This window comes from Argiope bruennichi, chromosome X1 (assembly GCF_947563725.1).
Source record: "Argiope bruennichi chromosome X1, qqArgBrue1.1, whole genome shotgun sequence".
In the NCBI taxonomy this organism is placed as follows: Eukaryota; Metazoa; Arthropoda; class Arachnida; order Araneae; family Araneidae; genus Argiope; species Argiope bruennichi.
Window position 1 is genome coordinate 118,294,738 of NC_079162.1, and position 15,639 is coordinate 118,310,376.

Sequence of the window (15,639 nt, forward strand, 5' to 3'; positions counted from 1 at the left end):
GTTTATTCATACCACATAAAATTATTCATAACATATAAAGAATGAAGAATATCCTATTTACTACGTAGTAGCAAATATTTTGTTGGAGGCAAAGAAATGCATAAGTTACAATAAATGTAATAAATTGGTGATTATGTATAATTACCGGTAATTATTCATAATCACCAATAACTTTAGTGGTGATTATGAATAATGACCGATAATTATTCATAATTACCGAATTAATCGCATCTTGCGTAACGCATATACTATAAAAAAATATCATTCAAAACTTTAATGCTGAAATTTTAAGCATTTTGTGAATTTATTTGGTTTTAATAACTCATAATGGTAGAAATTAAGAAACTGGATTGGCTCTTTTAAGACAATATTTCACCTTTTAACTCTCACGGTTTTTTTTTTCTTTCTTTTTTTGTTAACTGTTGTTGAAAGATCTTTGTAAATCAAAGGAAAAAAGCCGTCAATAGAAAAAATGCTTCTTAAAAATAGTTAAATACTTAGTTAAACATAAATTTCTACAGAGCATTCTCAAAAGAATGAAAAGAAGAAAAATTTAGATAGATTATTTTTGTTCAATATAGGTTTTAAAATTTCAAAAAATTTTAAAACAGATATTGAAGAAAAATAATCTATCTAAATTTTTATTTCCCTCTTAATGTATACTAGAATTTTTAACATAATAACGAATTTTTTAAATTGCAATTTCAATTTTATTTTAAATAATTGTGGAGGATAAAAATTTCTTCACCCATTACAGAAATGAAATGTTATATTTTTTAATTGGATGAATGCTAATCAACTCTGTTCTGCAAAATGATTGCTAATTTGTTAATTAACTGATGTATTTTTGAAACTTCTATTGTTTCTTTGCTTTCATACACTCTGGTTAACTTTATATCTGAGAATGAAGCAATCACAGAAAACAATGTTATAATAAATTAACACAAAAAAGTAGATGTACTTAGTAATTTTTGAAATGTTATTTACCAAAAACTTTACTTATATTAGTAATTCGACATGCATCTAACTGTGATTTTTATTTTTTACTTTTTTTTTAATTCAAAACTTTCAGCAAGAATGTTTTTTATCTCCTTGTATTGAATGTAGACTCGTACGTCGAATTACAAAATTTTTGACATTCATATCTATATTTAAGCTAAAATATGTAGCAATTAATTTAAAAGACACATTTAAGCCTCTCTGGTGTTCTTTCTGTTCTTATTTGGATGGAAATGGCAATAATTTCCAAAAGGATATGCGGCATTTAGTTAGGAGTTTAATCAAATTCGCTAAGAAAGAATTAACGTTGATTTAATTTCTTAACAATTAACATTAAAATTTAAAATGAATGAAAAAAGTTAGTTTGGTATAATCACCAATAGTTACTCTAGTTAACAATATAGGGAAAGAATACTCTAAATGAATATAGCCAGGTAGACATATTTATATATGATTCTAATAATTCTAAAAGAGACGAATATATTTGAACAGAAATTCATTTTAAACAGCAGTAATCTTTATTTTGCGTCTTAAAATTCGAATAATAAAACAGTTTGTTTCAAAATAAAATGAAAACAGCTTAAAATGTGAATTAAAAAATAAAACATTCTGTTTCTATCCAATTTTTCCATAATCCGAAGACTGATGTTGCATAAGTATTGATGTTGCGATCACCAACAGCTTTCTACGCATTGTTACCCTGAATTGTCTCTATGAAAATAAAATGGTAATTGTTTAGATTTCCGATTCAAACTTTAAAATTTAAAACGTTTAAATTTTTGTTTTCCCTTTTCTTCACCTGGTTGAATAAAATAATGAAATAAAAATGAAAACGCTGGTAAAAATAGAAAATAAAAAATAAAAAACTTTGCGTATTGCTTCAGAAACACTTCCGTCACCTTTTGTATCATTATAATGTTTCAACACTGAGTATGATTTATAAATGAATATGTTGACTGAAAGCATTTTGGAAAAACGACAAACGCCATTTCCACCCATTTTGACTTTTAGTCAGCTTAAATGATGCATTTTATGTCCTAAACAATTATATGTGAATTAAAAGTTATAAATTATTAGCAGATAAATCATATAGAATACGTTTTTTCCTAAATTAATCAGGTGAAAATCATTAAGAATTTGACAGAAAAATTTGATTATGCATTCAGAAATATTAAACTTTTGATTGTTTTTATTAAAATTTAAGAAATTGAAATGTTTCTTTTAAATTAATGCTTTGTTTTTGTCGCTGATGCCGTTTCAATGCACCCCTTTACGCTAAAAAAAGCATTAATTTCATTATTGAACTAGAATGAAAGAGTTGTTTTCTTACATTATTTCAAAATTCTCCCTCTTTTTTCCAAACTTAAAAGTATATTAACTGACATATTTTTGCACATTCTAAAAATATCATTTTCAGGGGGGGGGATCAAATGAATCACGAATCTTAATTAATTTAAACTTTGTGTATGGGCAACCTCATGTATGAAAGGAGCCGCTCTTGAAAACTAAACTGTAAATGTGAGAAGTTGAACAAACATTGAGAGTTTCTCATCAATAAAGCATTTCATCATTTCAAAACTAAAATCACACAAATGACCAATCTTCTCAAGATCACACTTACCAAAAAAATGAGCATTTCTCTCAAGAAGGATTGGTCGGCATGAAAATGTGGGAAGCACAGACAGGAAAAACTTTTTCATTAGGGGGAGATGTTCCCCTCAATTTGAAAAGTAAACAAGTGGGTGGGGACGAAGAAGTTTTGTTTGGCTTTTTACTTTAACAATGGGTATCCATGCTGCTTTGTTAAAAAATGGCAATTTTTCGGATCTTTCTACCATTTCCAAGCTTTCTTCATTTCCTGCTACGTAAAAAGAAATAGAAAGAGTTTGAGAATCTTCAAAGTTTGCATGCAACTTTTATTAGAAAGATATCCAGAAAATTAAAGGGCTATATTTGAATCTCTGAGCACAAAGTATGAAACCAGAAACAATAATGTGCCTTCTAACGAGCTCTACCAAAGTTTTTCTTTCTGTTTTTAAAGATGCTTTTTTCAATTATTTTGGATCATTCATAAATTTTCTTTTTGTTTAAATGTTTTGTCTCTTCTTTACATTTAGAACCAAGTCGGAAGTTTCAAAGCAGCAGTTTTTAATCATATCCAACAAAAAATTACTTTTCATTAATTGTTGCAATCGCTTATCGCTTTAAAATTAAAAAAAAAATTATTATATTCTTACATACGTTTATAACATTCAATCCACACGCATTTTACGTTTATAATTTCCATTTATCTAAATTACATTTTCTGATTTTCTTGATTCGTAATGTGAGGACTGTAAACCAAAAACTCGCTTAAATCTTAAAAAAAAAAAAAAAAAAAAAAAAAAAAAAAAATTGTGTCATTTTAAACAATTTATAATTACCATAACTTAATCAGTAATTTTTTATCTGCAGATTTTTTATGAAAATTTTGTTCCTTATTCATTTAATAAATTATTTCCAAACATGCGTCATGCAATTCTGTTTTAAAATAATAAAAAAAATATAGATGCATTTTTATGGGCAGTTATAATTTAACCGCTCTAGAGGATTGCTTAGGAAAATCAACTAATACAAATCAGAATTATTAATCAACCTTTAAAACTTACATAAAAAAAACTTGGATATCCTTCGCTTTTTAAAAGGAGTCTGCATACTGTTGCCAACTACTAATTTTCCACGCGTGTTTCCCTGTTGGCAAATGCTATTCAAAAGCATCAGACTATTAAAGAAAAAGCCAACTAAATTCACGTTAAAACTATTAATCAGCTTCTCGGGTCGACTAAGACCGAAGGATGGTCGACCGTGCCATTCTTCGTCTGTTAAAAGGGATCTGTATAGCATTATCAACAACTAATTCGCCACTCGTGTTTTCCTATTGGCAATTGTGCGATTCAAAAAGGTAAGTTGTCAGAGCATGGATCGGGAATCCTCATGGTGGTCACTAACCACAACAATATGTCTAGTGGACGACCAGACAGTTTACAGAAGAGTGGGTAACTCGTAGGGGCGTAAACAGGGGACTCATTTCACCCCCTCGGGTTCCACGCGGGCCCACTGTTGTTATCGAGGTGTCCTACATGGTTTGAAGGCACAAAGGGTATTATGCTCTAAGCTATGGGACAAGGGAAGAAAAGCTGAGTTATTGCGGACCGTCGGCGCTGAAGAACCCACTCGGTTTTGATAGACTCCGTACAATAAGGTTGCGGGTAAGCGAAAATTCGGCGGTTCCACCAATGGTTGACCCCAGGTCAAGGGGCGGGACAGCGGTCTCGATCGGAACCAGCGACGTGTAACTGTTGGCTCAGAGCTGAACAATGGGGTAGCTGTCAACTCTCTTACAGAACTACTAGTTCCTTTTCACGCAGATTTCAGTTTTGAGTATGGAGAAACTTTTATCGCTTTTTGCAAAACATATGATGCTTGACTTTTTAAAGCGATAGTTCATCCGGTCTTAACCTCGCTTTCTTCCCCCTTCTTCCTTCGATGTTCATTTGACAAACGTCCCACTTTAAGAGAGTGGGGGTTCACTTCATTTTCATGGGGGAGTTTCGCAGCTTTACAAAGAAGTCTGTAAACGATGCTCCTGGTTATAATGGAAGAGAGAAAGATAAGAAAAGGAGGCATTGCCATGGTAGAAACACAAATAAATTTGTACTGAGAGTTAGGAAATATATTTGGCTTAGAGAGGATTTAGAATCATTGAGATTTTACTGATGAATTCATTTTCCCAATGTGTTTGCTTAGAAAAGTGACTTAACATCAGAAGTTGCGGCAATTTCATGCCTCATGTATTCTTCTGATAGGATTTTTAACAAATATGAGGACTCTGTACAGATGGATAAAATTCTTGATGGATACTCGAGCAGCAATGAAAATAAATCTTAAAATGTAACATAAATAAATATTCTTCGATACTGTTTTATTTAAAATGTGTCATTATTAAACAGTATCACAGAAGTTCCAAGCGTTTTAAACTGTCACAGTAAATAAAGTTTCGGAAATTTTATCATTTTTTTCTTAGTACTGCAGTGGACTAATCTGTATGAATATCCTTCACTCAGATTATATGTTTGGTACAGTATGACATCTATTTCTTCGCCACTTAAACTATTATTAACGACTAATGACTTCTAAGTTCTCAAGTTATCTTTCAAAAATTGATAGAAAAACCACTTTTTTTTTGTGATCAACTGTGAGTTCAAGCATGTTTTCTTTATCCTTGTCTTTCATTATTTTTTAATCTATTGTTTGTAATTCAAATAAATAAATAAATAAAAATAAAAAAGGGAAAAAAGAAGAAAAAAAAATACCTCCTATGAAACTGGAGACGGCTTAATGATTTTGTGACAAATTTTATACTGAAAATGCATATTTAAAAACATACATATATAATTCTTTTAGATAAGCATACTTTCATATGTCGGCATCTTGAATCATCATTACCTTTCGATAGCCATGTTAAAAGCTACGAGTTTTCTGTAATTTTAAGAATAGTTAAATGAATTAAGGAAACTATGACAAGAAATACAGATATCATAAAAATGCTAATTATTAAAAAAGAAAGATATCATAAAAATGTTAATTATTAAAAAAAATACAGATATAATAAAAACGCAGATAATTAAAAAAAATATAGATATTATAAAATATAGATGATTAAAAAATGCAGATATTATAAAATTGTAGGTCATTAAAAAATTCAGATATATACAAAAGTATAAATAACAAGAAAACTATGTAAATAAATTTTCAAACTATGTTTTTAACAGAAAAAGAAACTTTTCTTTATTCAGTTATAGCAACCATTCGAAAAACTCTAAATGTGGGTATAAAATTAAACAGATTCTTTAAACAGTGAAAGTTATAATGAGGGATTTCAACTCATCTTGCCCCTAATTACCCCTATCCTTTCTTATTCAAAATAACCTTTAAGAAGGAAATTTAGTACCATTGTGTCTTAAGATCTTAGCATCACTTGAAATCAATCTGTCATCAAGAAATGCTGCAAAAGATACGGCCCCAAGTCACTTCCTTACAAAGGGTATACAATCATTCCATTCCACTATTAACAGAAATTCTCCAACAGTTCTTAGAATATTTCCTGTCTTACCAAATCAGTATGAAAAAGAATATTTTCAAGTTATTTATTGTTTTCGTCCCGTTTTGCAGCAGCGCCGCTATTTCAAGACTAAACTTGTAATTTTGAGCCGCCATCAGATGAAGAGGTAGACAACGCCTCTCCATACTTCCGCATTGCAACATTAGGAGAAAGTTTTAATACTTGAGTCAGATTTCATGTGCACCAGGCCCATACTCAAGTTGGTTTACAAATCGCAAAACTTATGGTCACAGAGCCGAGACCTACTACCGAAACCCAGTAAAATTAATAATCAAAAAATTCAGACAGAAATGGAGTTTTTGAAACATTTTAGACTCAAGAGGATCAAATTTATATAAAGTTGTCCACCTCTGTTGATTCCACATCTCGCACACCACTAAATATGCCTCAGCATGAAATGGAAGAAGTTTCCATTTTTGAAGACGAAAGGTTGAAGTTTCTATTTCGACCTTTTCATGCTGAAAATTCATCACAAATTAGAAGAAAAATACATAAATCAGGACCCATAAACTTTTCATTATAAAGATAAGATATCCTCTTTTTGAATCGGAAATTTGCCTGCCAATACATTACTTTTCTTCACCACTTTCAATTACAAACAAATTTTACTGGATATATTTTTTTCTGAGAACCCTCAAAAACAGATAGTTATATTTCGATTAAATGATTACTAGTTATAGCCAATGAGGGCTAATGACTAATAATTCTATATCAAAATGTCCCTACATTCCTTTCAAATTGCAGATTAATAATATGTTTTTCAATTGTCATACGTTACCGACTGAATAAAAGTTTGTAATCAAAATGATTTCAAAACCTTGCGATTTTCAAAATTTAACAAAAGAAAGCAGAAATATGGACGACTTACTGGGTGAAATTGTAATATTGCAAAAAGGAAATATCAGTTAGATACACAGTATATTCATGAATTTCAAGAAATAAAGAAACTGTGTTGTTACTTACGGCACTTTACAAGCCCGCTGACAGATCTATCAGCGATTTAAGCCGAGTCAGCGTCTCTTGTTTTTTCAGTTGCGCCAACTAAGGTCAACAGAATGACTTAGCTACTTCAGGCTTCATATTCGGTTGCACAACCCCTTTTTGCAGGGGGTACATTCACACACATCACAGATAGAAGAGGAACAACCATTTCGAAGCGGGATTCAACACCTGGACGTCCAGAGCGCGGGGAAGGCACGCTACCCCTATGCCAGGATGCCGGCAAAGAAACCGTAATTAAGTTTATCTGTGCCTAAATAAAATGAATGTCGAGCAAATAAATCGAAAAAATTAAAAATTAAATGTTCGCGGAATATTGAAAGAATTAAATAATAATGCAAGTACGAATTAATTATAAGAGGAATCATAACCAAGTTTTTAAAAACAAGAAATGCTTATTAAAAAATAGGATTATTTTCCTCTGCACTTACTCATGCAATTGAGTAATATGGGGCATTTTATGTTAAGCTTCGTCATGTAATGAATAGAATTGAGAAAATGTTTTGAAATAGTAATTCTTCTCATTAACAGATTTTACCCAAATTATGATCCATATTAACTATTTAGATATAGAAACCACATAATAAGTTTAATTTGTCTACCACCTTCAATGAATGGTTTTAACGAATCCTTATACACATGAATAAACATATTGACAGATTAACAGCTGATGAATTTGATCCAAACTTTGAAATCGATATATAATTTTGACGTAAAGACCACAAGTCAAATTTCATTAATCTGCTCTTGGGTTTTTTGAGTCGTGCTAACATACTTAAGGATCGACAAAATCTTCCCCTTTCCGTAGAAAATGATGAAATTTTACCAGTATAGTTGGTCTCGGTTTTGACCTACAATTGTCTTTCACAGAAAATTTTACCTGTGCAGTCAGTCGCAGTTTTTATTTGCAGTTGAATTTCATTAATCCGATACTGCATCTATCTGGGCTCATTATAATCTATTGTTTTCGAAAGGGTAAGTGAGGAACGTTATTATTATTATTATTATTACAGCCAGTCACCCAGATACCAAGTGAGGAACGTTAAAGGGAAAGCAAGTCACTATATGTGGATTTCATTGTCTTAGCGCGAGATAAACAATAGGGCTTTTAATTATATTTTGTATAATTCATTCTATACTAGTCGCCTATACTGGTTCACCGGAAGAATTGGTTGTGTTTAATTTCTATTAAGTCCCTTATGCGTAACTTTGATGTTCATAATTTCCTCAAAAAATATTTTTAAGGAGACCTATTTGCGATATGCATTAAAACCTTGTTATTTTAATAGACTTACACATGTTCTATTTATTTAGCATGGATTCAAGTCTCATTACATCATAGTGCTATTAAAAATTATCTATTTCCTTATTCTGTCTTTTTATTTCTCTAACTTTTAACTTTCTTGTTACTGCGACTTCATTTTCTTATTCTTTATACAAACTACATAATTATTAAACAGAAACTTTCTCCCTTAATTTTCAACTACGAAAGAAAATCATAAAATGAAATATTCGCTAAAGCAACATACACGATTTGAATTTCAGGACAGTTATGCAATATGTGTGTGTGTGTGTGTGTGTGTTAAATTGGGAAAATTCAGGGGAAATGGTCACGGCAATTAAATTAGTATCATTAAAAGACAATTTTTTGAACTTTTAAAATGCTGTAAAATCAGCTTTTTGAGACCATGTTTTCGGGAATTATGGTAGAAAAGCCCCATAATGTTTCTTGATTTTAATTAATTTAAATATATAAAAAAGAAAACCTAGTTTGAGGTGCACACTCCTGACCTTCAAAATTTATCAATGAAAATGTGATAGTTCAAGGTCAAAAGTCTGCGCTGTAGAGAACCCACACTTCTACTCAGGTAAAAGATACACAGACCCGTATTCTCTTTTATTATAAGTAGAAATAGCCTGATGCTTTACGCAACATTTCGCGCAGTAAATACAAGCTTTACTAATAAAATACGTTTTTAAACGAACTTCTATTAATCCACTGATTTCATTAATCGGGTAGCTCTTCACTCTGCTTACTGAGAGTCTACTAATTACGTCTGCTATGCATATAAATATACTGATAAGTATTTAGACATATTCTTTTTAAAAAGTGTTTTTTGGGATTCAGTCTGAAGTAGTGAGACATCATTAGTCTCGTCGAATATTTTTAAGTTAACGGTATTTTCAGTTTGTAAAATAGGCTGTAATAAAGCATTTATTACAGCTTCGATTTTTATTTTTCTCGAACACGAAGATGAGATGTAAACATCTGGCTTTCGTATTTTGTACTTAGTTTTCTTTCTTTTTTTAAAAATTTTCCTGAATAAGTGCAATTAAATACAGTTTTAAAATTGAATTTCCAATTATCCACAATTCTGATTTTAAAAGAAATGTTTGGATGGCACTCTTAAAATTTTCTAGACCTTTTGCTCGGAATAAAAATAAATAAAATGAAAAATATTGTCTGTTAAATTGCCCTTAATGGGTTGAAATGACGAGTGTCCCATTTGTCGAAAATAATCAAAAGTGAAAACTAAGTTCCGGTTTCTAAGTCCACATGGTGTACATTTGAAGGACTTGCCGCCATACTTGATAAAATCCGCCATATACTCCTTATAAAATAAGTTCTAATATGGTGCATCTAATCCAAAGGGCTCCCACTAGCTTATATCGATCAAAAATATCATGCATTAAATCGATGTGTTGATTTAATAACCAATTTAAATAAATTTCCTTAATGTTCACTTTTTTATATATATATTTTGAGAATTGAATTGATTTCAATATTAACAGAAATAATACGCATAGCCTTTAAATTAAGTATTGGCTGAGTTTCTTAGACTAATTTTTCATTTTAACCTCGTGAATTTCTACAGATTATAAATTAGATACAAAATTTAATTAATTGATAATATATATTTACTAACCAATTTAATAAAAAGTATGCAATTACTTTTTATCAAATTATTAAAGGCAATCCTTGGTTTTGATTTTTTGGGGGAGAGGAGAACTGTCGGGATGTCCAAGAAAGATATTGGAGACCGAAACACATTTGTAACTTCTTAAGGACGTTGTTGGAGCTCTCTGAAATATGAATTGACATCACTTAAAAGGATTATTATGGAAAGAAAAGTAGAAACATGTATAAAAGAATGCTAAGAAAGATAAATTTAAAAAAAATAATCTCACATCCTTCCCACTCCCGTGAAACTTCAAAGTTAAAATAAGTAAAAGTCAAAAGTACAAACAGCAATAAAATTATGGGAATGTACATATATCTTCTCTTGATCTTAGTATAAAAAGAAACTCATCTAGATTCATTCATAATTGGTGTCCAAGAAGCTTGAAATGGAGAATGTAAAATTCAAGTGATTCTGGAAATAGCGACACAGCAATGACACAGGATTTCAATTCATCGTATTCATGATAACCTCTAAGTTTTTATACAAAAACTTCCTTAAAGAAAGAAATCCTGCATCAACAAGCTGTAAGATCTTAGCACTTCTCGAAATTAATCCGAGATTAAAAAACTCAGTAAGAAATATTCCCTCCACCACTCTTTTTTTCAAAAGAGTGTAAAAATATCTACACGGCAACCTGGAAACTCCACTGTTCACATAAGTTCTACGATACCCCAAACTTAATTAAAAGTACGCAGGTGCTCCTGAAGGATATTTTCAAGTTTAGCATCGATTTCATCTCTATTGAAACAACGGAAAAATTATTTTGGGACCGGCTTCTTAATTTTGAACGGAAGTTAGATGATAAGGATAACTCTTGAACCTGCAGCGTCTCGTCAAAGTTCCATATCACACCAGCGGGAGAACGCTTGATCCTTGAAGGCAGATTTAATGTGCATCAATCTCATATAAAGGGTGATCCTTAAGTGGAATCAGATTCTGAAACAAAAACTCGCCGGCTCCGAAGATGATACCTTATCATCAGGCAACAGTGGCCCTAGAATATTTTTCACATACACTGCAAACACATCTAGAATCATATATTCTTGTCCTTTACACATTAATGTTCAATGTTTTATTTTCTTTCTTAAAATTCCTTTGTCTGTTGTCTACTTTTACCTCTGAATGAAATATCTGAAAACATTTCAAATTTTCAATTGCTCTTTGTATTTGACATGCATAGGATTGTTTTTGATTTGACGTGGCAAAATTTTTTGGCGTAATCAAACATTTTACAAGACAGATTATTCTATAGGAATGCGATATCATTCTAAATTTCTATTATAATAATACTTTTTCGCTTACAAAATAACATAATTTTAATGTGTGTTTCCTTTCCTGAAGGAAAGTTACAAAAATATAATGGTACTTAAGGTATACATTTTTATATAGTGCAGAAATCTTATTATACTATGGTCGATTTTTTTTTCTCTGCTGATTTCCAAAATACTCTAAATTGTTGAACAACTTGAAGTTTTCAAATCATATACAAGACTGTTGTTTGAATAAAACAGTTATTAAGTGTAAATCTTGTATCGTGTTTCAAAGCTGTTTTGGCTTTTTTCTTGTAAATTTTCGAATTCAGAAAGGGAAAAAAAAAATGTCCCGAAGAATTCAAATACCCAGTTGTATTGAGAACAACTGGAAGATGAATTGGCACAATGAATTTACTTCATGGCCTTCTTCATTATAACTGATAAATCTTCTTGACCGTCCTTGAATTAGTGATCTCAGCTAAATAGATTTCTTTTTTCATTTATTCAATTTATTAAAATCACGAAAGTTATGAATTTTGTGGATTTCATTTCGATTTTCCATGTTAGTGATATCTCTGGCACTTCTGTAAACTCTTGAATAAAATCCCTGGATGCAAAATTTTATAACTTTAAACGAGCAATTCTTGTATAATATAAATAAATTTATTTCGTTTATCACAGAAACGGCTCTAACGATAACATATTTTGCCTTCTAAGTTTATCTATATAGGTGTCTTTCCTGAAAAAACGCGATTTTGTACACACACAAATATAAACATTTTTTATAACTAATTATTAGTCTTTTTCTATCTGCTCTCATTCTGACTATGTTATATAGCGCTATCTCGCAAATTTTTGTGGTACTTGCATTATTATCATAGGATGATAGCCTATTGGTACCTCAAAATTTTGTAAGATAGTGCTTTATGACATTATCCGAATACGAATACGTTCGGCTTGTATCCAAAAGCAATTATTGTGTTAACCAATTCGAATAACATGTGAAACTATGTGCATTCATGAATTTTTTTATTTAAATGACCACTTCATATGTAGATAAGATTGAAAAATATTCATATGTAATCAATATGTGATTCGTATCTAAATATTTTCTCCGAAAAAACATGATTTTACAAAATAAATAAATAAATAAAATTATCTGCCGAGCAGGGCTCGGTCTTTCCAATATTGGAATTTATTTTCTTTATATTTATTTTACCAGATAAAAGACGAGGGCGAAGGAAAATTGTTTTGAGATTCGCGCGATTCTTGTAAAGGAAGATTTGGTATCTTTTAAGATATATTCAAATAAGTTATCAATAATCACAATCAGGTCAATAATGTGCATTTATTGAATATTTTTTTAAATGCCAAATTCCCTTTATGTAATTGTTTTCTAGATAGAATTGCTAATTTTCAAGATTTGTTATTTGATGCAGATGATGACGCATGACAATTTATGACATATTATGAGATGACAATTAAAGCTTTCTTCGTTTGGACGTAATTTCGCTGTATAAGGATATACCAAATTTCAATCAATAAATGTCAGACGTCGAACAATAGTCACAGGGATGGATAGAACAGGAGCGTCTTTCCATGTCTCTCCCACTTCATGCTCATTACACTGTTGAAATTTAATGCAATCTTTTAAAAAAATTATGTGTTACTTAGTAACCTCGAAATTATTTCAAGTCCACAAAATATTGTCCTTTTCTTTGTTACTTTCTATCATTATTTTATGTAATCAGAATTTTTAACTATTTATTTGATTATAAAAATAATTCGCCTTGTATGCTCTAACAGACATTCTGTTACTTTTAACTTCGCACTAAACAAACATTGATTCATGTTTCACGTTGAAGCTTTTCTTGTATGAGACAAAATATATCGAATTACAAAAACATGATACTGAAAATTTACAAGAAGTATTGGACTGCGGCATTCATTGAAAACTCCAACAAGTTTACCTTTGATACCTTTTCATCAGTTTTTTGATGACATTAAAGAAATTAGCCATGACAAAACTCATTACGAATGAAAAACTATTTTATGAATGAATTTTTAATTAAATTGATGTGATCAAAGAAATGCATAGAAGTTAAATTTAAATTAATGAAATTTGATGCGTTCGGACGTCAACTGTCATTTTTCAATAGACTAAAAAGATGAAATAATGATTTTTCAATGTATTTATAATACAGTGCAGACATTATAAATATTATTCCGCTGTGGCATTAAACGTTTTAATTGCATCCGATCCATGTATTCTCTTTTCATTTTGATTATCTCGACTAAATTGCCCTATTTAGATACTATCCCGCACCTCTTTAAAGTGGTAAATCAGAAAATTATTATCAGTATTGTATTCCACCCTCTCTTTTGACGCCTTACTTTAATGAAGCATTTTGACGCTCCTCATATAAAAACAGTCGTTGAGGGATTCTTTGATTTTATATCTGGATACTTTCACAATGGATTAAGATTTAAAATTTGTTAAATTTTCTTAACAAATCTCAGATCATTAGATCCAATGGTATTGTTTCGTAGATACAATCTACAATGAAAATAAAGTTAAGATATTTTAATATTAACCTGGATTCCTGTTTTTCTTCAAATATGTGATCACCTTAAAATAATGCGTGTATATATCGAATTCATGCATTATATTATAATAAATTCTCTTGCAACAAACTTCTGTAATTAATTAATGCTCAAAAGTGTTAAAAAGGATAAATGCCACAGCAGTGGATACTGGCAAATTGTAAGAGTGAAAATGTTGAATCTTATACTATATTGCATTGAAATTTCTTTTGGCTTAACTTAATTTTTTATATCAGTTTTGAATAATTGAATTATTAATTAATAAAAATAATAATTAAACTTTTGACTTGATGTAGATAAGTTTAGGTAAAGAAATTGTAATTAAGAAATTACTAGTTAATAATTAATTTTAATTGACATAGTATTTCTAAATAAATTTTTTAGTTAGATTTATTACGGTTTTTAGGCTCGGGGTTTTTTTTTTTTTTTTTCCTTTTCTTTTTCACAGCCTTTAAATAAAGAAAGAAACATTATGAAAATGCAAGGCTAAAGCTAGGATTCTATTTTCGTATTCATTTAGAAAAAATTATACTGCAAATTCAAATTACTTTTTATTTATAACTAAATATCCTTCATTTTTATTTTTCAAATTTTAGGCTCATGGGAAATTTGCCCTTAGTGGAAAAGCTTAAAACTCTGGTTCTTATATCTCTAGAGCTGTATTTCCAACAGTACTTTCTTGTCTTTACAAATTGCGTAGAGAAACGATTAGGCTTTGTTACTGAGCATGCGCAGCATCAAAAATAGGTACCGAGTCGAAAAGTAACGATTTGAGAAATCTCCTTCTACAAAGAGAGCCATGCCTTGTTTCTCCTGAAGACTGAAAGATGTAAAAGAAAGTATATTAGATTTTTGATGGATTTCAGTAATACTGCCCAAATTAAATAAATCATAAATTATATTTATTCACAAAAAAAAAAAAAAAAAATAGAAAACGGGATTTGTTACAATTTTCTAGTACATATGCTTATCTCTGTAGAATCGGTTCAATATGCAGATTTTGAAGAAAAATTTGGATACTTAGTAAGTAATCATTGAATTATCTTTTGCGCTTAGAAATCGGGAAAAAGGAGAAAGAAAAGAAACTTTCCAAGGCATAGTACCAACGTAAGTTTGCGACAAATAATTTCAAATAAACGTGAAGCACCTTATTAATTAATAAGAATTTGTTAGCAAAATTATTTTAATAATAAAGAAACATTGCTAGAATCAGATGTGCAGAATATGATTCGATTTATCATGTTTTAATAGATTTACCAAGTGACCTGAAAACATTTAATCTGAGGATTTGTCTTCTTCAATAAATATCACTTTTATGTAATTTTTTACTTTTGATGAAAGTACATGCGTTTCTTCAATAGACATAAGAATGATTACCACGCCATTTGAAAAAAGAATCTCAGTGGTATCAAAAATTCACAAGATTTTTTTTCAACAAAATTTTATTCTGTGCTACTCGATTATTTGACAACAAAGCTAAAAATTCCGATTGTAACTACATTTTGTAAAAAAGAGAAAATCAAATAAAAAAAAAACACAAAGAAAAAAAAAAGGGAGTAGGATCCACGCCATATCATTACGGCGAGGCGAGAAAGTTTGTTTTTAATGAGGATAAAATATAACAGAAGAGCTTGAAACTTTTTTATCATAGAATTCTACG